The 23,770-nt window shown below is 39.8% G+C and overlaps 1 protein-coding gene across 1 annotated transcript in view; it reads right to left on the reverse strand.

The window, feature by feature from the left end:
- The window catches only part of LPGAT1 (lysophosphatidylglycerol acyltransferase 1), a 429,652-nt gene that overhangs the window by 391,275 nt on the left and 14,607 nt on the right, over nucleotides 1–23,770 (reverse strand). The window lies entirely within an intron of this gene.

A 23,770-nucleotide genomic window follows, 5' to 3' on the forward strand; every position in this document is an offset into this window, starting at 1 on the left:
GCCTTTATTAGTTTAATAAATAAAATGAAGGGGGGGGAGAGAAATACCCTTTAAACATAGGATAAAATATAAAAATAAATAAAAAGTGCATAACGTTAAATATACAAGAGGTACCAAAATAAAGGGTGAGAGACACCCCAAAATAAAAATGATAGAGATATATATATATTGTACAATATAAAAAATATATTTATATATTATATATAATATATAAACATGGGTGCAAGAAACAAGGGGGATTACAAACACATGTGTTGTATTACTTTTTGTTTGTAATCCCCCTTGTTTCTTGCACCCATTCCGGACTGGGGTTAACTGCCTGTGGCTCTGGTGACATCACAGCTTTTTTGGAGTGCTATTTAGCACCCAGGGCTGGATGTTGCCGAGTCACTGGATGTGTACCTGGTCCTGTCTTGGAGTGCAGTTCCCTTCCGTGTTTTGTATTTCTCTGGGTGATTACATCCACCTGTGCACCCCTCCTTTGTTCTCAGTTTGTTTGGCTTTGTGAGCTCGCATGGTGTGGCTGTGTTTGGGACTCAGTCAGTGGAAAGGACCTTGACGTGGTGCCTGAGCTTTTCCCATTTGGCCAGATGCAGTAACCAACCTTTCCAGTTGATTTTATCTTAGCTGTGAGCTAGCTGGTGAGTGCTGGGTGTCTCTATGTTTATATATATATATATATATATATATATATATATATATATATATATATATATATATATATATATATATATATATATATATATATATATATATATATATATATATATATATATATATATATATATATATATATATATATATATATCCCTCTCTCTCTGAAGAAAGAAGGCACTCACTGGGTCTTATCCGTCAAAAAATAAAAAATTTTAATTTGTGACATTTCAGGGTTGCCCCTGTTTTCTCTTAGGCGCTGCTGATCAAGCGTCCAGTTGCTAAAGTTACGGATATTACGTAACGCAACCTGTGGGGGAGGATCCACTTCTGGGAACGCCGTCGGCAGCATCGCTCTGGGGTACCAAGGGTTAGTTATATACTGGGTGAGTACACTATTTGATGTGGTATGTTTGTTTGAAAACGGGGGCAACCCCGAAACGTCACAAATTAAAATAGTTTTTTGACGGAAAAGACCCAGCGAGTGCCTTCTTTCTTTGATGCTACATTTTATTTTGGAGTGCACGCTGGGCATCACAGGTGGAAATAGACAGAACATCTGCCTAATAACAAATGCAAAACAAAATTAAAAACAGAATTTATGTTTACCTGATAAATTACTTTCTCCAACGGTGTGTCCGGTCCACGGCGTCATCCTTACTTGTGGGATATTCTCTTCCCCAACAGGAAATGGCAAAGAGCCCAGCAAAGCTGGTCACATGATCCCTCCTAGGCTCCGCCTACCCCAGTCATTCGACCGACGTTAAGGAGGAATATTTGCATAGGAGAAACCATATGGTACCGTGGTGACTGTAGTTAAAGAAAATAAATTATCAGACCTGATTAAAAAAACCAGGGCGGGCCGTGGACCGGACACACCGTTGGAGAAAGTAATTTATCAGGTAAACATAAATTCTGTTTTCTCCAACATAGGTGTGTCCGGTCCACGGCGTCATCCTTACTTGTGGGAACCAATACCAAAGCTTTAGGACACGGATGAAGGGAGGGAGCAAATCAGGTCACCTAAATGGAAGGCACCACGGCTTGCAAAACCTTTCTCCCAAAAAATAGCCTCAGAAGAAGCAAAAGTATCAAACTTGTAAAATTTGGTAAAAGTGTGCAGTGAAGACCAAGTCGCTGCCCTACATATCTGATCAACAGAAGCCTCGTTCTTGAAGGCCCATGTGGAAGCCACAGCCCTAGTGGAATGAGCTGTGATTCTTTCGGGAGGCTGCCGTCCGGCAGTCTCGTAAGCCAATCTGATGATGCTTTTAATCCAAAAAGAGAGAGAGGTAGAAGTTGCTTTTTGACCTCTCCTTTTACCGGAATAAACAAACAAGGAAGATGTTTGTCTAAAATCCTTTGTAGCATCTAAATAGAATTTTAGAGCGCGAACAACATCCAAATTGTGCAACAAACGTTCCTTCTTTGAAACTGGTTTCGGACACAGAGAAGGTACAATAATCTCCTGGTTAATGTTTTTGTTAGAAACAACTTTTGGAAGAAAACCAGGTTTAGTACGTAAAACCACCTTATCTGCATGGAACACCAGATAAGGAGGAGAACACTGCAGAGCAGATAATTCTGAAACTCTTCTAGCAGAAGAAATTGCAACTAAAAACAAAACTTTCCAAGATAATAACTTAATATCAACGGAATGCAAGGGTTCAAACGGAACCCCCTGAAGAACTGAAAGAACTAAATTGAGACTCCAAGGAGGAGTCAAAGGTTTGTAAACAGGCTTAATTCTAACCAGAGCCTGAACAAAGGCTTGAACATATGGCACAGCGGCCAGCTTTTTGTGAAGTAACACAGACAAGGCAGAAATCTGTCCCTTCAGGGAACTTGCAGATAATCCTTTTTCCAATCCTTCTTGAAGGAAGGATAGAATCCTAGGAATCTTAACCTTGTCCCAAGGGAATCCTTTAGATTCACACCAACAGATATATTTTTTCCAAATTTTGTGGTAAATCTTTCTAGTTACAGGCTTTCTGGCCTGAACAAGAGTATCGATAACAGAATCTGAGAATCCTCGCTTCGATAAGATCAAGCGTTCAATCTCCAAGCAGTCAGCTGGAGTGAAACCAGATTCGGATGTTCGAACGGACCCTGAACAAGAAGGTCTCGTCTCAAAGGTAGCTTCCAAGGAGGAGCCGATGACATATTCACCAGATCTGCGTACCAAGTCCTGCGTGGCCACGCAGGAGCTATCAAGATCACCGACGCCCTCTCCTGATTGATCCTGGCTACCAGCCTGGGGATGAGAGGAAACGGCGGGAACACATAAGCTAGTTTGAAGGTCCAAGGTGCTACTAGTGCATCCACTAGAGCCGCCTTGGGATCCCTGGATCTGGACCCGTAGCAAGGAACTTTGAAGTTCTGACGAGAGGCCATCAGATCCATGTCTGGAATGCCCCACAGCTGAGTGACTTGGGCAAAGATTTCCGGATGGAGTTCCCACTCCCCCGGATGCAATGTCTGACGACTCAGAAAATCCGCTTCCCAATTTTCCACTCCTGGGATGTGGATAGCAGACAGGTGGCAGGAGTGAGACTCCGCCCATAGAATGATTTTGGTCACTTCTTCCATCGCCAGGGAACTCCTTGTTCCCCCCTGATGGTTGATGTACGCAACAGTTGTCATGTTGTCTGATTGAAACCGTATGAACTTGGCCCTCGCTAGCTGAGGCCAAGCCTTGAGAGCATTGAATATCGCTCTCAGTTCCAGAATATTTATCGGTAGAAGAGATTCTTCCCGAGACCAAAGACCCTGAGCTTTCAGGGATCCCCAGACCGCGCCCCAGCCCATCAGACTGGCGTCGGTCGTGACAATGACCCACTCTGGTCTGCGGAATGTCATCCCTCGTGACAGGTTGTCCAGGGACAGCCACCAACGGAGTGAGTCTCTGGTCCTCTGATTTACTTGTATCTTCGGAGACAAGTCTGTATAGTCCCCATTCCACTGACTGAGCATGCACAGTTGTAATGGTCTTAGATAAATGCGTGCAAAAGGAACTATGTCCATTGCCGCTACCATCAACCCGATCACTTCCATGCACTGAGCTATGGAAGGAAGAGGAACGGAATGGAGTATCCGACAAGAGTCTAGAAGTTTTGTTTTTCTGGCCTCTGTCAGAAAAATCCTCATTTCTAAGGAGTCTATTATTGTTCCCAAGAAGGGAACCCTTGTTGACGGAGATAGAGAACTCTTTTCCACGTTCACTTTCCATCCGTGAGATCTGAGAAAGGCCAGGACAATGTCCGTGTGAGCCTTTGCTTGAGGAAGGGACGACGCTTGAATCAGAATGTCGTCCAAGTAAGGTACTACAGCAATGCCCCTTGGTCTTAGCACAGCTAGAAGGGACCCTAGTACCTTTGTGAAAATCCTTGGAGCAGTGGCTAATCCGAAAGGAAGCGCCACGAACTGGTAATGTTTGTCCAGGAATGCGAACCTCAGGAACCGATGATGTTCCTTGTGGATAGGAATATGTAGATACGCATCCTTTAAATCCACCGTGGTCATGAATTGACCTTCCTGGATGGAAGGAAGAATAGTTCGAATGGTTTCCATCTTGAACGATGGAACCTTGAGAAACTTGTTTAAGATCTTGAGATCTAAGATTGGTCTGAACGTTCCCTCTTTTTTGGGAACTATAAACAGATTGGAGTAGAACCCCATCCCTTGTTCTCTTAATGGAACGGGATGAATCACTCCCATTTTTAACAGGTCTTCTACACAATGTAAGAATGCCTGTCTTTTTATGTGGTCTGAAGACAACTGAGACCTGTGGAACCTCCCCCTTGGGGGAAGTCCCTTGAATTCCAGAAGATAACCTTGGGAGACTATTTCTAGCGCCCAAGGATCCAGAACATCTCTTGCCCAAGCCTGAGCGAAGAGAGAGAGTCTGCCCCCCACCAGATCCGGTCCCGGATCGGGGGCCAACATTTCATGCTGTCTTGGTAGCAGTGGCAGGTTTCTTGGCCTGCTTTCCCTTGTTCCAGCCTTGCATTGGTCTCCAAGCTGGCTTGGCTTGAGAAGTATTACCCTCTTGCTTAGAGGACGTAGCACTTTGGGCTGGTCCATTTCTACGAAAGGGACGAAAATTAGGTTTACTTTTTGCCTTGAAAGGCCGATCCTGAGGAAGGGCGTGGCCCTTACCCCCAGTGATATCCGAGATAACCTCTTTCAAGTCAGGGCCAAACAGCGTTTTCCCCTTGAAAGGAATGTTAAGTAGCTTGTTCTTGGAAGACGCATCAGCCGACCAAGATTTCAACCAAAGCGCTCTGCGCGCCACAATAGCAAACCCAGAATTCTTAGCCGCTAACCTAGCCAATTGCAAAGTGGCGTCTAGGGTGAAAGAATTAGCCAATTTGAGAGCATTGATTCTGTCCATAATCTCCTCATAAGGAGGAGAATCACTGTCGACCGCCTTTATCAGCTCATCGAACCAGAAACATGCGGCTGTAGCGACAGGGACAATGCATGAAATTGGTTGTAGAAGGTAACCCTGCTGAACAAACATCTTTTTAAGCAAACCTTCTAATTTTTTATCCATAGGATCTTTGAAAGCACAACTATCCTCTATGGGTATAGTGGTGCGTTTGTTTAAAGTGGAAACCGCTCCCTCGACCTTGGGGACTGTCTGCCATAAGTCCTTTCTGGGGTCGACCATAGGAAACAATTTTTTAAATATGGGGGGAGGGACGAAAGGAATACCGGGCCTTTCCCATTCTTTATTAACAATGTCCGCCACCCGCTTGGGTATAGGAAAAGCTTCTGGGAGCCCCGGCACCTCTAGGAACTTGTCCATTTTACATAGTTTCTCTGGGATGACCAACTTGTCACAATCATCCAGAGTGGATAATACCTCCTTAAGCAGAATGCGGAGATGTTCCAACTTAAATTTAAATGCAATCACATCAGGTTCAGCTTGTTGAGAAATGTTCCCTGAATCAGTAATTTCTCCCTCAGACAAAACCTCCCTGGCCCCATCAGACTGAGTTAGGGGCCCTTCAGAAATATTAATATCAGCGTTGTCATGCTCTTCAGTATCTAAAACAGAGCAGTCGCGCTTACGCTGATAAGTGTTCATTTTGGCTAAAATGTTTTTGACAGAATTATCCATTACAGCCGTTAATTGTTGCATAGTAAGGAGTATTGGCGCGCTAGATGTACTAGGGGCCTCCTGAGTGGGCAAGACTCGTGTAGACGAAGGAGGGAATGATGCAGTACCATGCTTACTCCCCTCACTTGAGGAATCATCTTGGGCATCATTGTCACATAAATCACATTTATTTAAATGAATAGGAATTCTGGCTTCCCCACATTCAGAACACAGTCTATCTGGTAGTTCAGACATGTTAAACAGGCATAAACTTGATAACAAAGTACAAAAAACGTTTTAAAATAAAACCGTTACTGTCACTTTAAATTTTAAACTGAACACACTTTATTACTGCAATTGCGAAAAAACATGAAGGAATTGTTCAAAATTCACCAAATTTTCACCACAGTGTCTTAAAGCCTTAAAAGTATTGCACACCAAATTTGGAAGCTTTAACCCTTAAAATAACGGAACCGGAGCCGTTTTGAACTTTAACCCCCTTACAGTCCCTGGTATCTGCTTTGCTGAGACCCAACCAAGCCCAAAGGGGAATACGATACCAAATGACGCCTTCAGAAAGCCTTTTCTAAGTATCAGAGCTCCTCTCACATGCGACTGCATGCCATGCTTCTCAAAAACAAGTGCGCCACACCGGCGCGAAAATGAGGCTCTGCCTATGCTTTGGGAAAGCCCCTAAGAATAAGGCGTCTAAAACAGTGCCTGCCGATATTATTATATCAAAATACCCAGATAAAATGATTCCTCAAGGCTAAATATGTGTTAATAATGAATCGATTTAGCCCAGAAAAAGTCTACAGTCTTAATAAGCCCTTGTGAAGCCCTTATTTACAATCGTAATAAACATGGCTTACCGGATCCCATAGGGAAAATGACAGCTTCCAGCATTACATCGTCTTGTTAGAATGTGTCATACCTCAAGCAGCAAGAAACTGCTCACTGTTCCCCCAACTGAAGTTAATTGCTCTCAACAGTCCTGTGTGGAACAGCCATGGATTTTAGTGACGGTGCTAAAATCATTTTCCTCATACAAACAGAAATCTTCATCTCTTTTCTGTTTCTGAGTAAATAGTACATGCCAGCACTATTTCAAAATAACAAACTCTTGATTGAATAATAAAAACTACAGTTAAACACTAAAAAACTCTAAGCCATCTCCGTGGAGATGTTGCCTGTACAACGGCAAAGAGAATGACTGGGGTAGGCGGAGCCTAGGAGGGATCATGTGACCAGCTTTGCTGGGCTCTTTGCCATTTCCTGTTGGGGAAGAGAATATCCCACAAGTAAGGATGACGCCGTGGACCGGACACACCTATGTTGGAGAAAGCTTGTTTATAAATTTTAAAAAAAAATGACAGACATATTCCATAATTCTCTGTAAATATTACAAAAAAAAAAAAAGACAGATCATCGTCTCTATATAAACTAGCTTTATGTTACAGAACAATTATTTCCTCCAACTTACTCTGTGTAACACACTTTACTCTGAAATTGCAGCAGAGGTCGTAGCACTAACACGTAGGATGTAGATACCATTATAGAAGCAATTCACTGCATATTTCTGTGTTCACTTTGCATCCTATTTGCTCTGATATTATCATCCTATCAAACATTAGCAGATATCAATTGCCAATAAAATAAAGTGGAAGGCGATAGTCTCATTTGGTGAGTAACAGTAATCACAGAAGACAGATTTATTTACATTAAATACAAATAGTTTTTACTTTAAGAAACGATGCAAACACAAACAAAAAACAGACCTTCTGATTACACATCCACCATATGTGTCTTATAATTACATTTCTTAAATCCCACAGCGGAACCATCAATTATGGTACTTGGCCACTGCCAGCGATACTCTCACAAAACCAGGCTTTTCTTTTGCATCTTTTGCTCTGCACACAGAAAGCCACTGGGGCTTTGTTTTTTTTAAGTCTTTCTTGCAATGTTTTTTTGGAATCATGTGAATAATTTGCTTATTAAGGGGGACCACCCTTTTGTATCATGCCTTGTTCTACAGTAACATATAGCAAAGCAAAAAAAATATTCAGTTTCATAAAAATTTGCTATTTCACAGCACATTTTAACTTGATCCTTGACGGGACTACATTCAGAGTTGCCATCCAGATTTAGGTCAATGTAGATAATAGAGACCCTATGGAAATACAGGGCCAGTTGTAGTAAAACATTGTCTAATTGTGTTGGAATCAAATTGTAAACACTTGATTAAAATCAGTCGTGTCAGCTTTAGTTTCTAAGTTACGCTGTATAATTATTTATGCTAATTTGTGAAGTTGGTTTTAGAAAGTGCTGCCATCTAGTGCTCTTGCAAATCAATAACATTTGTGCAAAACTGCTGCCATATTGTGCTCCAAAAATGGACTGTCTCCTAAGTATACATACAGTACCATCCCTGCTTTTCAACAAAATATACCAATAGAACGAAGAAAATGTTATAATAGAAGTCAATTAGAAAGTTGTTTTAAATTGCATGCTGTATCTGAATCATGACTTTTTTTTGGCTTCATTTACCTTTAAATAGATATAAGTGCAAAACAAAATGCTCTAATATGTTATCAGGTATTTGATGTTATTTTACCAATATTAAAATTGCTCTGTGTGTTTAACCCTATCAAGATTAAAAAGGGACAGTCTACTCCAAATAATTTATTGTATTAAAAAAAAAAAAAAAAAAAAAAAAAAAAAAAGGATAGATAATCCCTTTGTTACCCATTCCCCAGTTTTGCAAAACCAACACGGTTATATTAATATAATTTTTACCTCTGTGATTATCTTGTATCTAAGCCTTTTCTGATAGCCCCCTGATCCCATGGCTATTTTTGTATTTATTATCTATTGACTTGCATTTTAGCCAATTAGTGCTATGTCCTGCATAACTCAACGGGAGTGAGCACAATGTTATCTTTATGGCACACATGAATTAGCTTTTCACAACAAGAGACTAGTAATAAAAGCATGTGAGAAGAGGCTGTCTGTAGTGGCTTAGAAACAGGCAGAAATTTAGAGGTTTAAATGTTATAAAGTATATTAATATGACAATGTTGGTTGTGCAAAGCTGAGGATTGGGTAGTAAAGGTCTTATCTATCTTTTCAAACAATAACAATTTTGGTGTAGACTGTCCCTTTAAAAGGGAGAGTGAAGTAAAAAATGAAACTTTAACGGTTGCAATTTTAAACAAAGTTCCTAATTTACTTCTATTATCAAATTTGCCATTCATTAGTTTTGAAGAGTAAATATAGATAGGTTAGTGTGCATAGGTGTCAGGCATTCTAAAATGGCAATGTTTGCCATAATGTTGTAACAATGTTATACAGTGCTGCAAACACTGCTGCCAGAGAATACTAGGTTTACTCTTCAAAGGATATTTAGAAAAAGCAGAATTTATAAGGGAAGAAAATTAGGAAGTTGTTTACTGTTCCTTTAAAAGTCAGTTTCAAAGCAGCAAAATGTAGCTAAACACATTTGGTGACCCAATGACAATAGGCAAACGTGTAGCAACCAAGCAACCAGAAATGTATTGGTACTCGAGACAACTTTAAAAGGGACAGTCTACTTCCGAATTTCTATCAATTCAAAAGTTAGATAGATAATCCCTTTATTACACATTCCCCAGTTTTGCATAACCAACACGGTTATATCACTATACTTTTTACCTCTGTGATTACCTTGTATCTAAGCCTCTGCAGACTGCCCCCTTATTTCTAGCCAATTAGTTCTGACTCCTAAGCAACTCCACAGGAGTGAGCACGATGTTATCTATATGGCACACAAACTAGCACTGTCTAACTTGTCAAGGTATAAGATTAATATATATATTATTATATATTTGGCTAATCAGTACCAAATGATTAATTCATTCATAAAACATTAAAATTGAATTGAAACCCATATTCAATTCTCCCCCACGTCTGTGATTACACAGGATGAGTCACAAAGTCATTTAAAAAGGAACGTTGTAAAAGTGATTGAGAAAGAGCAGAGTTTTATAGCTTAAATTAAAAGATAACATTTAAACCATTTCAAAGGCAAAAACTTCAATAAGAGATGGTCAATCTATATAGCTATATATTCCAGGTTTTAGATCAGACATAAGATACGCTTCTCCTAATTAAGATAGCATTTAAATTGTTTCAAAAGGAATGGCCATGTTTATTTTGTGTATTATAAATCTTGGATCAAATGTGATGATTCCCTTTCCTGATGAACAGGACATAGGAGAACCAGATTGTAAAATAGATAACCCCATGCAGGGATATATATTGACACTATGTCAGAGAAATAGCTGGATTGTCTTTTGCAACTCAACAATCTTGTCAAACAAAGATAAAACATAATACCTAAATTACAGGAACCCTTTGGTTGGTAGAGTCAATGGTCTGTACTTTGGGGGAGGATATGCTCAAGAGTCTTTTGAAATCCTTCACTAAATCTTTCTAATCTGAAAGAAACATATGCTAACAGACACATGTGATAACAATGCAATGGTTCACTGAAGCGTTTGAAACCAAATGAGATGCAAAGACCCATAACTACTGACACTTGAATATACGTAATTCAGACATACATCTGGGGGAGGATAACGCACAGCAAAAGCACATGGCTTGCATTATAATTTCAAATTTCACTGTTTAAAATAACTGCACTTAGATTTCAGTAAAACATACTTCCGACAAAAAGCATAAAATGTCTTAGCGTCTGTGTTTTTAAGCATATGAATATGGATATATGTGGACCTAAGAAGAAATTATTAATAACACTATTATTTTTTATTTCAGATCTGCATAGACAAGATTCATGCATTCAGGATTTATTAGAAATATGAAATATTCATGTTGGGATGCAGTGCAGTACTGAATATGAAATACGCTATGGTTTTTATATAAATGCCAGGAAACTGAAGACTATTTTAAATGGATTTTAAGCTAATAGTTAACAGTATAAATTACTCTGATGTAATATGATATTAAAAAGAATACTGATGTTTCATATTAAAATAATCAGAAGGAATAATGTGACATAGTACAATACATTTGAACATGTAAATTATTAATGTAAATAAATGGCATTTATTACACATTTTAAAGAAATATTTTTAAATGTTAGAAATTATTAAATGTATTGCTGTTTGTTGTCATGCTGCCCCCGATGGCCAAAACCCAGTGTTGCGATGCAAGAATTACAGCCAAAAGACATTGGTTGTTAACAAAGATGCCTCTCCCTGGCAACATACATTTCCAAGATGAACAAATCACAAAGCAGATTTTCAAAGGGCCTCCTATATTTCTCACCTATGATTAAACAATATAAGTTGTAGGCTGGATAGGAGAAGGGACTGTCTGCTAATGATTTTGCTAAACTGACTGAAAACTGTTGCGTGGGATACAGTCAAACTATAAGCAAAGTAGGCCATACTTTTTCTTATCAATTGCAATTACACTTATCTTTATATGAGGTGGGACAAACAAGAAGTTTTCTGAAAATTGCATTATCGATTTTGGTCATTTTGGTAAAGTATTAAAAGGTTATTTATTACAGATAAATGTCTAAAACAAAAATATATGCATAGTCACTGCAGTTAAATTACAACTGATAGATTTAAAGAGCATATTTATATTTTAGCTTATATTCATAACCTGTGTATTTTAAACTAATCCTAAATTTGAAGTTATCTTTGCAAAATATAGGAGATATATATATATATATATATATATCAGAATTGTTTTTTAATTATAAGTAACTAAGAATTTATTTCAGTTTAAATAAATGGACATTTAAAGTAACTGTTCATATTTAGAATATATGTACTTTTAGTGTCCTAATTAGAATTGTATTAGAATACATTGTAGCTATATAGTTAATTATACCAGTCTGAATATTAGTGGCTTATATCTTGGCTTCAGTGTGACATTTTAAATGCAACTCTGTTTTGGGAGGCTATTGTGAATAAGGCTAGTTTTAAAAAGGTAAACTTCTATGAATTTTGCATAACATATTTTAATAGTTTTAAATGTGTATAGTATTGACTCATACTCTGGTTCCTACAAATATATTTCAATGTGTTTATAGATATCAACTAATAAAAAATAAAAAAAATCAGAAAACAGAATTTATGTTTACCTGATAAATTACTTTCTCCAACGGTGTGTCCGGTCCACGGCGTCATCCTTACTTGTGGGATATTCTCTTCCCCAACAGGAAATGGCAAAGAGCCCAGCAAAGCTGGTCACATGATCCCTTCTAGGCTCCGCCTTCCCCAGTCATTCGACCGACGTAAAGGAGGAATATTTGCATAGGAGAAATCATATGATACCGTGGTGACTGTAGTTAAAGAAAATAAATTATCAGACCTGATTAAAAAACCAGGGCGGGCCGTGGACCGGACACACCGTTGGAGAAAGTAATTTATCAGGTAAACATAAATTCTGTTTTCTCCAACATAGGTGTGTCCGGTCCACGGCGTCATCCTTACTTGTGGGAACCAATACCAAAGCTTTAGGACACGGATGATGGGAGGGAGCAAATCAGGTCACCTAGATGGAAGGCACCACGGCTTGCAAAACCTTTCTCCCAAAAATAGCCTCAGAAGAAGCAAAAGTATCAAAATTTGTAAAATTTAGTAAAAGTGTGCAGTGAAGACCAAGTCGCTGCCTTACATATCTGATCAACAGAAGCCTCGTTCTTGAAGGCCCATGTGGAAGCCACGGCCCTAGTGGAATGAGCTGTGATTCTTTCAGGAGGCTGCCGTCCGGCAGTCTCGTAAGCCAATCTGATGATGCTTTTAAGCCAAAAAGAGAGAGAGGTAGAAGTTGCTTTTTGACCTCTCCTTTTACCAGAATAAACAACAAACAAGGAAGATGTTTGTCTGAAATCCTTTGTAGCATCTAAATAGAATTTTAGAGCACGAACCACATCCAAATTGTGCAACAAACGTTCCTTCTTTGAAACTGGATTCGGACACAAAGAAGGCACGACTATCTCCTGGTTAATGTTTTTGTTAGAAACAACTTTCGGAAGAAAACCAGGTTTAGTACGCAAAACCACCTTATCTGCATGGAACACCAGATAAGGAGGAGAACACTGCAGAGCAGATAACTCTGAAACTCTTCTAGCAGAAGAAATTGCAACCAAAAACAAAACTTTCCAAGATAATAACTTAATATCTACGGAATGTAAGGGTTCAAACGGAACCCCCTGAAGAACTGAAAGAACTAAATTGAGACTCCAAGGAGGAGTCAAAGGTTTGTAAACAGGCTTGATTCTAACCAGAGCCTGAACAAAAGCTTGAACATCTGGCACAGCCGCCAGCTTTTTGTGAAGTAAAACAGATAAAGCAGAAATCTGTCCCTTCAAAGAACTTGCAGATAATCCTTTCTCCAAACCTTCTTGAAGAAAGAATAGAATCTTAGGAATTTTTATCTTGTTCCATGGGAATCCTTTAGATTCACACCAACAGATATATTTTTTCCATATTTTATGGTAGATTTTTCTAGTAACAGGCTTTCTGGCCTGAACAAGAGTATCAATGACAGAATCTGAGAACCCTCGCTTTGATAAAATCAAGCGTTCAATCTCCAAGCAGTCAGTTGGAGTGAGGCCAGATTCGGATGTTCGAACGGACCTTGAACAAGAAGGTCCTGTCTCAAAGGTAGCTTCCATGGTTGAGCCGATGACATATTCACCAGGTCTGCATACCAAGTCCTGCGTGGCCACGCAGGAGCTATCAAGATCACCGATGCCCTCTCCTGATTGATCCTGGCTACCAGCCTGGGGATGAGAGGAAACGGTGGGAATACATAAGCTAGGTTGAAGGTCCAAGGTGCTACTAGTGCATCTACTAGAGTCGCCTTGGGATCCCTGGATCTGGACCCGTAGCAAGGAACCTTGAAGTTCTGACGAGAGGCCATCAGATCCATGTCTGGAATGCCCCACAATTGAGTAATTTGGGCAAAGATTTCCGGATGGAGTTCCCACTCCCCCGGATGAAATGTCTGACGACTCAGAAAATCCGCTTCCCAATTTTCCACTCCTGGGATGTGGATTGCAGACAAGTGGCAGGAGTGAGTCTCCGCCCATTGAATGATTTTGGTCACTTCTTCCATCGCCAGGGAACTCCTTGTTCCCCCTTGATGGTTGATATACGCAACAGTCGTCATGTTGTCTGATTGAAACCGTATGAATTTGGCCTTTGCTAGCTGAGGCCAAGCCTTGAGAGCATTGAATATCGCTCTCAGTTCCAGAATATTTATCGGGAGAAGAGATTCTTCCCGAGACCAAAGACCCTGAGCTTTCAGGAGTTCCCAGACCGCGCCCCAGCCCACCAGACTGGCATCGGTCGTGACAATGACCCACTCTGGTCTGCGGAAGCTCATCCCCTGTGACAGGTTGTCCAGGGTCAGCCACCAACGGAGTGAATCTCTGGTCCTCTGATCTACTTGTATCGTCGGAGACAAGTCTGTATAATCCCCATTCCACTGACTGAGCATGCACAGTTGTAAAGGTCTCAGATGAATTCGCGCAAAAGGAACTATGTCCATTGCCGCGACCATCAAACCTATTACTTCCATGCACTGCGCTATGGAAGGAAGAGGAACAGAATGAAGTACTTGACAAGAGCTTAGAAGTTTTGATTTTCTGGCCTCTGTCAGAAAAATCCTCATTTCTAAGGAGTCTATTATTGTTCCCAAGAAGGGAACTCTTGTTGACGGAGATAGAGAACTTTTTTCTACGTTCACTTTCCACCCGTGAGATCTGAGAAAGGCCAGGACAATGTCCGTATGAGCCTTTGCTTGTGGTAGGGACGACGCTTGAATCAGTATGTCATCCAAGTAAGGTACTACTGCAATGCCCCTTGGTCGTAGCAGCGCTAGAAGGGACCCTAGTACCTTTGTGAAAATTCTTGGAGCAGTGGCTAATCCGAATGGAAGTGCCACAAACTGGTAATGCTTGTCCAGAAAGGCGAACCTTAGGAACCGATGATGTTCCTTGTGGATAGGAATATGTAGATACGCATCCTTTAAATCCACCGTGGTCATGAATTGACCTTCCTGGATGGAAGGAAGAATTGTCCGAATGGTTTCCATTTTGAACGATGGAACCTTGAGAAACTTGTTTAGGATCTTGAGATCTAAGATTGGTCTGAATGTTCCCTCTTTTTTGGGAACTATGAACAGATTGGAGTAGAATCCCATCCCTTGTTCTCCTAATGGAACAGGATGAATCACTCCCATTTTTAACAGGTCTTCTACACAATGTAAGAATGCCTGTCTTTTTATGTGGTCTGAAGACAATTGAGACCTGTGGAACCTCCCCCTTGGGGGAAACCCCTTGAATTCCAGAAGATAACCTTGGGAGACTATTTCTAGCGCCCAAGGATCCAGAACATCTCTTGCCCAAGCCTGAGCGAAGAGAGAAAGTCTGCCCCCCACCAGATCCGGTCCCGGATCGGGGGCCAACATCTCATGCTGTCTTGGTAGCAGTGGCAGGTTTCTTGGCCTGCTTACCCTTGTTCCAGCCTTGCATTGGCCTCCAGGCTGGCTTGGCTTGAGAAGTATTACCCTCTTGCTTAGAGGATGTAGCACTTGGGGCTGGTCCGTTTCTGCGAAAGGGACGAAAATTTGGTTTATTTTTAGCCTTGAAAGACCTATCCTGAGGAAGGGCGTGGCCCTTACCCCCAGTGATATCAGAAATAATCTCTTTCAAGTCAGGGCCAAACAGCGTTTTCCCCTTGAAAGGTATGTTAAGCAATTTGTTCTTGGAAGACGCATCCGCTGACCAAGATTTTAGCCAAAGCGCTCTGCGCGCCACAATAGCAAACCCTGAATTTTTCGCCGCTAATCTAGCCAATTGCAAAGTGGCGTCTAAAGTAAAAGAGTTAGCCAATTTGAGAGCATGAATTCTGTCCATAATCTCCTCATAAGAAGAATCTTTATTGAGTGACTTTTCTAGTTCATCGAACCAGAAACACGCTGCTGTAGTGACAGGAACTATGCATGAAATTGGTTGTAGAAGGTAACCTTGCTGAACAAACATCTTTTTAAGCAAACCCTCTAATTTTTTATCCATAGGATCTTTAAAAGCACAACTATCTTCTATAGGGATAGTAGTGCGTTTGTTTAGAGTAGAAACCGCCCCCTCGACCTTGGGGACTGTCTGCCATAAGTCCTTTCTGGGGTCGACCATAGGAAACAATTTCTTAAATATAGGGGGAGGGACAAAAGGTATGCCAGGCCTTTCCCATTCTTTGTTTACAATGTCCGCCACCCGCTTGGGTATAGGAAAAGCTTCGGGGGGCCCCGGGACCTCTAGGAACTTGTCCATCTTACATAATTTCTCTGGGATGACCAAATTCTCACAATCATCCAGAGTAGATAACACCTCCTTAAGCAGAGCGCGGAGATGTTCCAATTTAAATTTGAATGTAATCACATCAGGTTCAGCTTGTTGAGAAATTTTCCCTGAATCTGAAATTTCTCCCTCAGACAAAACCTCCCTGGCCCCCTCAGACTGGTGTAGGGGCACTTCAGAACCAATATCATCAGCGTCCTCATGCTCTTCAGTATTTTCTAAAACAGAGCAGTCGCGCTTTCGCTGATAAGTGGGCATTTTGGCTAAAATGTTTTTGATAGAATTATCCATTACAGCCGTTAATTGTTGCATAGTAAGGAGTATTGGCGCACTAGATGTACTAGGGGCCTCCTGTGTGGGCAAGACTGGCGTAGACGAAGGAGGGGATGATGCAGTACCATGCTTACTCCCCTCACTTGAGGAATCATCTTGGGCATCATTTTCTCTAAATTTTGTGTCACATAAAACACATCTATTTAAATGAGAAGGAACCTTGGCTTCCCCACATACAGAACATAGTCTATCTGATAGTTCAGACATGTTAAACAGGCATAAACTTGATAACAAAGTACAAAAAACGTTTTAAAATAAAACCGTTACTGTCACTTTAAATTTTAAACTGAACACACTTTATTACTGAAAATGTGAAAAAGTATGAAGGAATTGTTCAAAATTCACCAAAATTTCACCACAGTGTCTTAAAGCCTTAAAAGTATTGCACACCAAATTTGAAAGCTTTAACTCTTAAAATAACGGAACCGGAGCCGTTTTTATATTTAACCCCTATACAGTCCCTGGTATCTGCTTTGCTGAGACCCAACCAAGCCCAAAGGGGAATACGATACCAAATGACGCCTTCGGTAAGCTTTTTCTATGTATCTGAGCTCCTCACACATGCATCTGCATGTCTTGCTTCCCAAAAACAACTGCGCAATAGAGGCGCGAAAATGAGGCTCTGCCTATGATTAGAGAAGGCCCCCCAGAGAAAAAGGTGTCCAATACAGTGCCTGCCGGTTATTTTACATAATTCCCAAGAATAAAATAACTCCTCAAAACAATGAAGTATTAAAAATGCTTATATATCAATCGTTTTAGCCCAGAAAAATGTCTACCAGTCTTTAAAGCCCTTGTGAAGCCCTTTATTCTCATTTAATAAAAATGGCTTACCGGATCCCATAGGGAAAATGACAGCTTCCAGCATTACCAAGTCTTGTTAGAAATGTGTCATACCTCAAGCAGCAAAAGTCTGCTCACTGTTTCCCCCAACTGAAGTTAATTCCTCTCAACAGTCCTGTGTGGAAACAGCCATCGATTTTAGTAACGGTTGCTAAAATCATTTTCCTCTTACAAACAGAAATCTTCATCTCTTTTCTGTTTCAGAGTAAATAGTACATACCAGCACTATTTTAAAATAACAAACTCTTGATTGAAGAATAAAAACTACATTTAAACACCAAAAAACTCTAAGCCATCTCCGTGGAGATGTTGCCTGTACAACGGCAAAGAGAATGACTGGGGAAGGCGGAGCCTAGGAGGGATCATGTGACCAGCTTTGCTGGGCTCTTTGCCATTTCCTGTTGGGGAAGAGAATATCCCACAAGTAAGGATGACGCCGTGGACCGGACACACCTATGTTGGAGAAATGTATATTAATGTTATGGTTTCTAGTATATGCATATTGATTAAGGGTTTATTTTAAAGAATAATTATTAAATATATTGTGTTATAACCCGGCCATATACTGACAAACTGTAAAAACTGTCAAAATCCACTGAGATAAGAGGCGGCCTTCAAGGGCTTAGAAATTAGCATATGAGCCTACCTAGGTTTAGCTTTCAACAAAGAATACTAAGAGAAAGCAAATTTGATGAAAAACATAATTTATGTAAGAACTTACCTGATAAATTAATTTCTTTCATATTAGCAAGAGTCCATGAGCTAGTGACGTATGGGATATACATTCCTACCAGGAGGGGCAAAGTTTCCCAAACCTCAAAATGCCTATAAATACACCCCTCACCACACCCACAAATCAGTTTAACGCATAGCCAAGAAGTGGGGTGATAAGACAAAAGTGCGAAAGCATATAAAATAAGGAATTGGAATAATTGTGCTTTATACAAAAAATCATAACCACCACAAAAAGAGTGGGCCTTGTGGACTCTTGCTAATATGAAAGATATGAATTTATCAGGTAATTTCTTACATAAATTATGTTTTCTTTCATGTAATTAGCAAGAGTCCATGAGCTAGTGACGTATGGGATAATGACTACCCAAGATGTGGATCTTCCACGCAAGAGTCACTAGAGAGGAAGGGATAAAATAAAGACAGCCAATTGCGCTGAAAATAATCCACACCCAAAATAAAGTTTAAATCTATAATGAAAAAAACTGAAATTATAAGCAGAAGAATCAAACTGAAACAGCTGCCTGAAGTACTTTTCTACCAAAAACTGCTTCAGAAGAAGAAAACACATCAAAATGGTAGAATTTAGTAAAAGTATGCAAAGAAGACCAAGTTGCTGCTTTGCAAATCTGATCAACCGAAGCTTCATTCCTAAACGCCCAGGAAGTAGAAACTGACCTAGTAGAATGAGCTGTAATCCTTTGAGGCGGAGTTTTACCCGACTCGACATAAGCATGATGAATTAAAGATTTCAACCAAGATGCCAAAGAAATGACAGAGGCCTTCTGACCTTTCCTAGAACCGGAAAAGATAAATAGACTAGAAGTCTTTCGGAAATTCTTAGCTTCAACATAATATTTCAAAGCTCTAACTACATCCAAAGAATGCAATGATCTCTCCTTAGAATTCTTAGGATTAGGACACAATGAAGGAACCACAATTTCTCTACTAATGTTGTTAGAATTCACAACCTTAGGTAAAAATTTAAAAAAGTTCACAACACCGCCTTATCCTGATGAAAAATCAGAAAAGGAGACTCACAAGAAAGAGCAGATAATTCAGAAACTCTTCTAGCAGAAGAGATGGCCAAAAGAAACAAAACTTTCCAAGAAAGTAATTTAATGTCCAATGAATGCATAGGTTCAAACGGAGGAGCTTGAAGAGCCCCCAGAACCAAATTTAAACTCCAAGGAGGAGAAATTGACTTAATAACAGGTTTTATACGAACCAAAGCTTGTACAAAACAATGAATATCAGGAAGATTAGCAATCTCTCTGTGAAAAAGAACAGAAAGAGCAGAGATTTGTCCTTTCAAGGAACTTGCAGACAAACCTTTATCCAAACCATCCTGAAGAAACTGTAAAATTCTCGGAATTCTAAAAGAATGCCAGGAAAAAATGATGAGAAAGACACCAAGAAATGTAAGTCTTCCAGACTCGATAATATATCTTCCTAGATACAGATTTATGAGCCTGTAACATAGTATTAATCACAGAGTCAGAGAAACCTCTTTGACTAAGAATCAAGCGTTCAATCTCCATACCTTTAAATTTAAGGATTTGAGATCCTGATGGTAAAAAGGACCTTGCGACAGAAGGTCTGGTCTTAACGGAAGAGTCCACGGTTGGCAAGAGGCCATCCGGACAAGATCCGCATACCAAAACCTGTGAGGCCATGCTGGAGCCACCAGCAGAACAAACGAGCATTCCTTCAGAATCTTGGAGATTACTCTTGGAAGAAGAACTAGAGGCGGAAAGATATAGGCAGGATGATACTTCCAAGGAAGTGACAATGCATCCACTGCTTCCGCCTGAGGGTCCCTGGATCTGGACAGATACCTGGGAAGTTTCTTGTTTAGATGAGAAGCCATCAGATCTATTTCTGGAAGTCCCCACATTTGAACAATCTGAAGAAATACCTCTGGGTGAAGAGACCATTCGCCCGGATGTAACGTTTGGCGACTAAGATAATCCGCTTCCCAATTGTCTATATCTGGGATATGAACCGCAGAAATTAGACAGGAGCTGGATTCCGCCCATACCAGTATTCGAGATACTTCTTTCATAGCCAGAGGACTGTGAGTCCCTCCTTGATGATTGATATATGCCACAGTTGTGACATTGTCTGTCTGAAAACCAATGAACGATTCTCTCTTTAGAAGAGGCCATGACTGAAGAGCTCTGAAAATTGCACGGAGTTCCAAAATATTGATTGGTAATCTCACCTCCTGAGATTCCCAAACCCCTTGTGCTATCAGAGACCCCCAAACAGCTCCCCAACCTGTCAGACTTGCATCTGTTGAAATTACAGTCCAGGTCGGAAGAACAAAAGAAGCCCCCTGAACTAAATGATGGTGATCTGTCCACCACGTCAGAGAGTGTCAAACAATCGGTTTTAAAGATATTAATTGAGATATCTTTGTGTAATCCCTGCACCACTGGTTCAGCATACAGAGCTGAAGAGGTCGCATGTGAAAACGAGCAAAGGGGATCGCGTCCGATGCAGCAGTCATAAGACCTAGAATTTCCATGCATAAGGAACTGGCATAATTACTCCGGCCAACTCTAGATCTGAAACACATTTCAGAAATGCTTGAGCCTTCGCTGGATTTACTGGGACACGGGAAAGAAAAAATCTCTTTGCAGGAGGTCTTATCTTGAAGCCAATTCTGTACCCTTCTGAAACAATGTTCTGAATCCAAAGATTGTGAATTGAATTGATCCAAATTTCTTTGAAAAATCGTAATCTGCCCCCTACCAGCTGGGCTGGAATGAGGGCCGCACCTTCATGTGGACTTGGGAGCTGGCTTTGGTTTTCTAAAATGCTTGGATTTATTCCAGACTGGAGATGGTTTCCAAACTGATACCGCTCCTGTGGGTGAAGGATCAGGCTTTTGTTCCTTATTGTGACGAAAGGAACAAAAACGATTATTAGACCTAAATTTACCTTTAGATTTTTTATCCTGTGGTAAAAAAGTTCCTTTCCCTCCAGTAACAGTTGAAATAATAGAATCCAACTGAGAACCAAATAATTTATTACCCTGGAAAGAAAGGGAAAGCAAAGTTGACTTAGAAGACATATCAGCATTCCAAGTTTTAAGCCATAAAGCTCTTCTAGCTAAAATAGCTAGAGACATATACCTGACATCAACTCTAATGATATCAAAGATGGCATCACAAATAAAATTATTAGCATGTTGAAGAAGATTAACAATGCTATGAGAATTATGATCTGTTACTTGTTGCGCTAAAGCTTCTAACCAAAAAGTTGAAGCTGCAGCCACATCCGCTAAAGATATAGCAGGTCTAAGAAGATTACCTGAACATAAGTAAGCTTTTCTTAGAAAGGATTCAATCTTCCTATCTAAAGTATCCTTAAAGGAAGTACTATCTGCCGTAGGAATAGTAGTACGTTTAGCAAGAGTAGAGATAGCCCCATCAACCTTAGGGATTTTGTCCCAAAACTCTAATCTGTCAGATGGCACAGGATATAATTGCTTAAAACTTTAGAAGGAGTAAATGAATTACCCAAATTATTCCATTCCCTGGAGATTACTTTAGAAATAGCATCAGGGACAGGAAAAACTTCTGGAATAACTACAGGAGATTTAAAAACCTTATTTAAACGTTTAGATTTGGTATCAAGAGGACCAGAATCCTCTATTTCTAATGCAATTAAGACTTCTTTAAGTAAAGAACGAATAAATTACATTTTGAATAAATATGAAGATTTATCAGCATCAATCTCTGAAACAGAATCCTCTGAACCAGAGGAATCATTATCAGAATCATGATGTTCATTTAAAAATTCATCTGAAAAATTAGAAGTTTTAAAAGACCTTTTACGTTTACTAGAAGGAGGAATAACAGACATAGCCTTCTTAATGGATTTAGAAACAAAATCTCTTATGTTAACAGGAACATTCTGAGTATTAGATGTTGATGGAACAGCAACAGGTAATGTAACATTACTAAAGGAATTATTATCTGCATTAACAAGTTTGTCATGACATTCATTACAAACAACAGCTGGAGGAACAGATACCACAAGTTTACAGCAGATACACTTAACTTTGGTAGATCCAGCACCAGGCAGCGATTTTCCAGAAGTATCTTCTGACTCAGGGTCAATCTGGGACATCTTGCAATATGTAATAGAAAAAACAACATATAAAGCAAAATTTATCAAATTCCTTAAATTACAGTTTCAGGAATGGGAAAAAATGCCAGTGAACAAGCTTCTAGCAACCAGAAGCAATAAATAATGAGACTTAAATAATGTGGAGACAATAGTGACGCCCATATTTTTTAGCGCCAAAAAAAGACGCCCACATTATTTGGCGGCTAAATGCTTTTTGCGCCAAGAATGACGCAATTGATTGATTTATTCATATGCATTATCCCAAATATGAAACAAGGAACATTGAACATCCTGAGTCAAGGCAAATAAATGTTTGAACACATATATTTAGAACTTTATATAAAAGTGCCCAACCATAGCTTAGAGTGTCACAGAAAATAAGACTTACTTACCCCAGGACACTCATCTACATGTAGTAGAAAGCCAAACCAGTACTGAAACGAGAATCAGTAGAGGTAATGGTATATATAAGAGTATATCGTCGATCTGAAAAGGGAGGTAAGAGATGAATCTCTACGACCGATAACAGAGAACCTATGAAATAGACCCCGTAGAAGGAGACCATTGAATTTAAATAGGCAATACTCTCTTCACATCCCTCTGACATTCATTGCACGCTGAGAGGAAAACCGGGCTCCAACCTGCTGCGGAGCGCATGTCAACGTAGAATCTAGCACAAACTTACTTCACCACCTCCATAGGAGGCAAAGTTTGTAAAACTGATTTGTGGGTGTGGTGAGGGGTGTATTTATAGGCATTTTAAGGTTTGGGAAACTTTGCCCCTCCTGGTAGGATTGTATATCCCATATGTCACTAGCTCATGGACTCTTGCTAATTACATGAAAGAAAAGTAAATTGGAAAGTTGTTTAAAATTGCATGCACTATCTGAATCGTGAAAGTTTAATTTCGACTGTCACTAGACTGTCCCTTTAACCCAGGCTAAGCATAAGCAATGGTGCAATAATAAAATGCTCTAATAAATGTATGTGTGTTTTCCTTTTGCGCTTTTATGTCCCTTTAAAAACAGGTAACCAAAATAAATGCACAGTATAAAAAGAACATTTCAGCTGTACAGACATGGTACAAATACATGCCTAAATGATGCATCACTATCTAATAAACGTCCCCGTAATGTAAAAGCTTATGCTTTCTCTGGCTTACATTCTTTTAAATGTATGATGCTTGCAGACAAATGGAAAATGCAACGGAAAGTCAATCAGCATTAGGAAATTCAGCTGACCATAAATTAGATGACTTCTTTTACCAACAGCCTAAAAAGCTGTCCTCAACAGTACATGTAATCTGAGAGGATAATACAGTCTTTTGCTTAAAAAAAAAAAAAACATAAACCAAAGTCTGTACTACAAGAAAACCATGAACACAGTGAAGAATTCTGTATAAAAAACATGGAGATAATACTATTCCACAAAAGGTTCTTTAACCACTTGCTTGCCAAAGGCGGCTGTGGTGCATTGTGTAGCAGTGAGTTGCAGCCTTCTTTGGCAGTCAAGGAGTTAAAACTCAAAAAGAAATCGACATGAGCATTCAATAACTATAGCCATTTAGCCCAACTGCCTGT

This window comes from Bombina bombina, chromosome 4 (assembly GCF_027579735.1).
Source record: "Bombina bombina isolate aBomBom1 chromosome 4, aBomBom1.pri, whole genome shotgun sequence".
NCBI classification, from domain to species: Eukaryota; Metazoa; Chordata; class Amphibia; order Anura; family Bombinatoridae; genus Bombina; species Bombina bombina.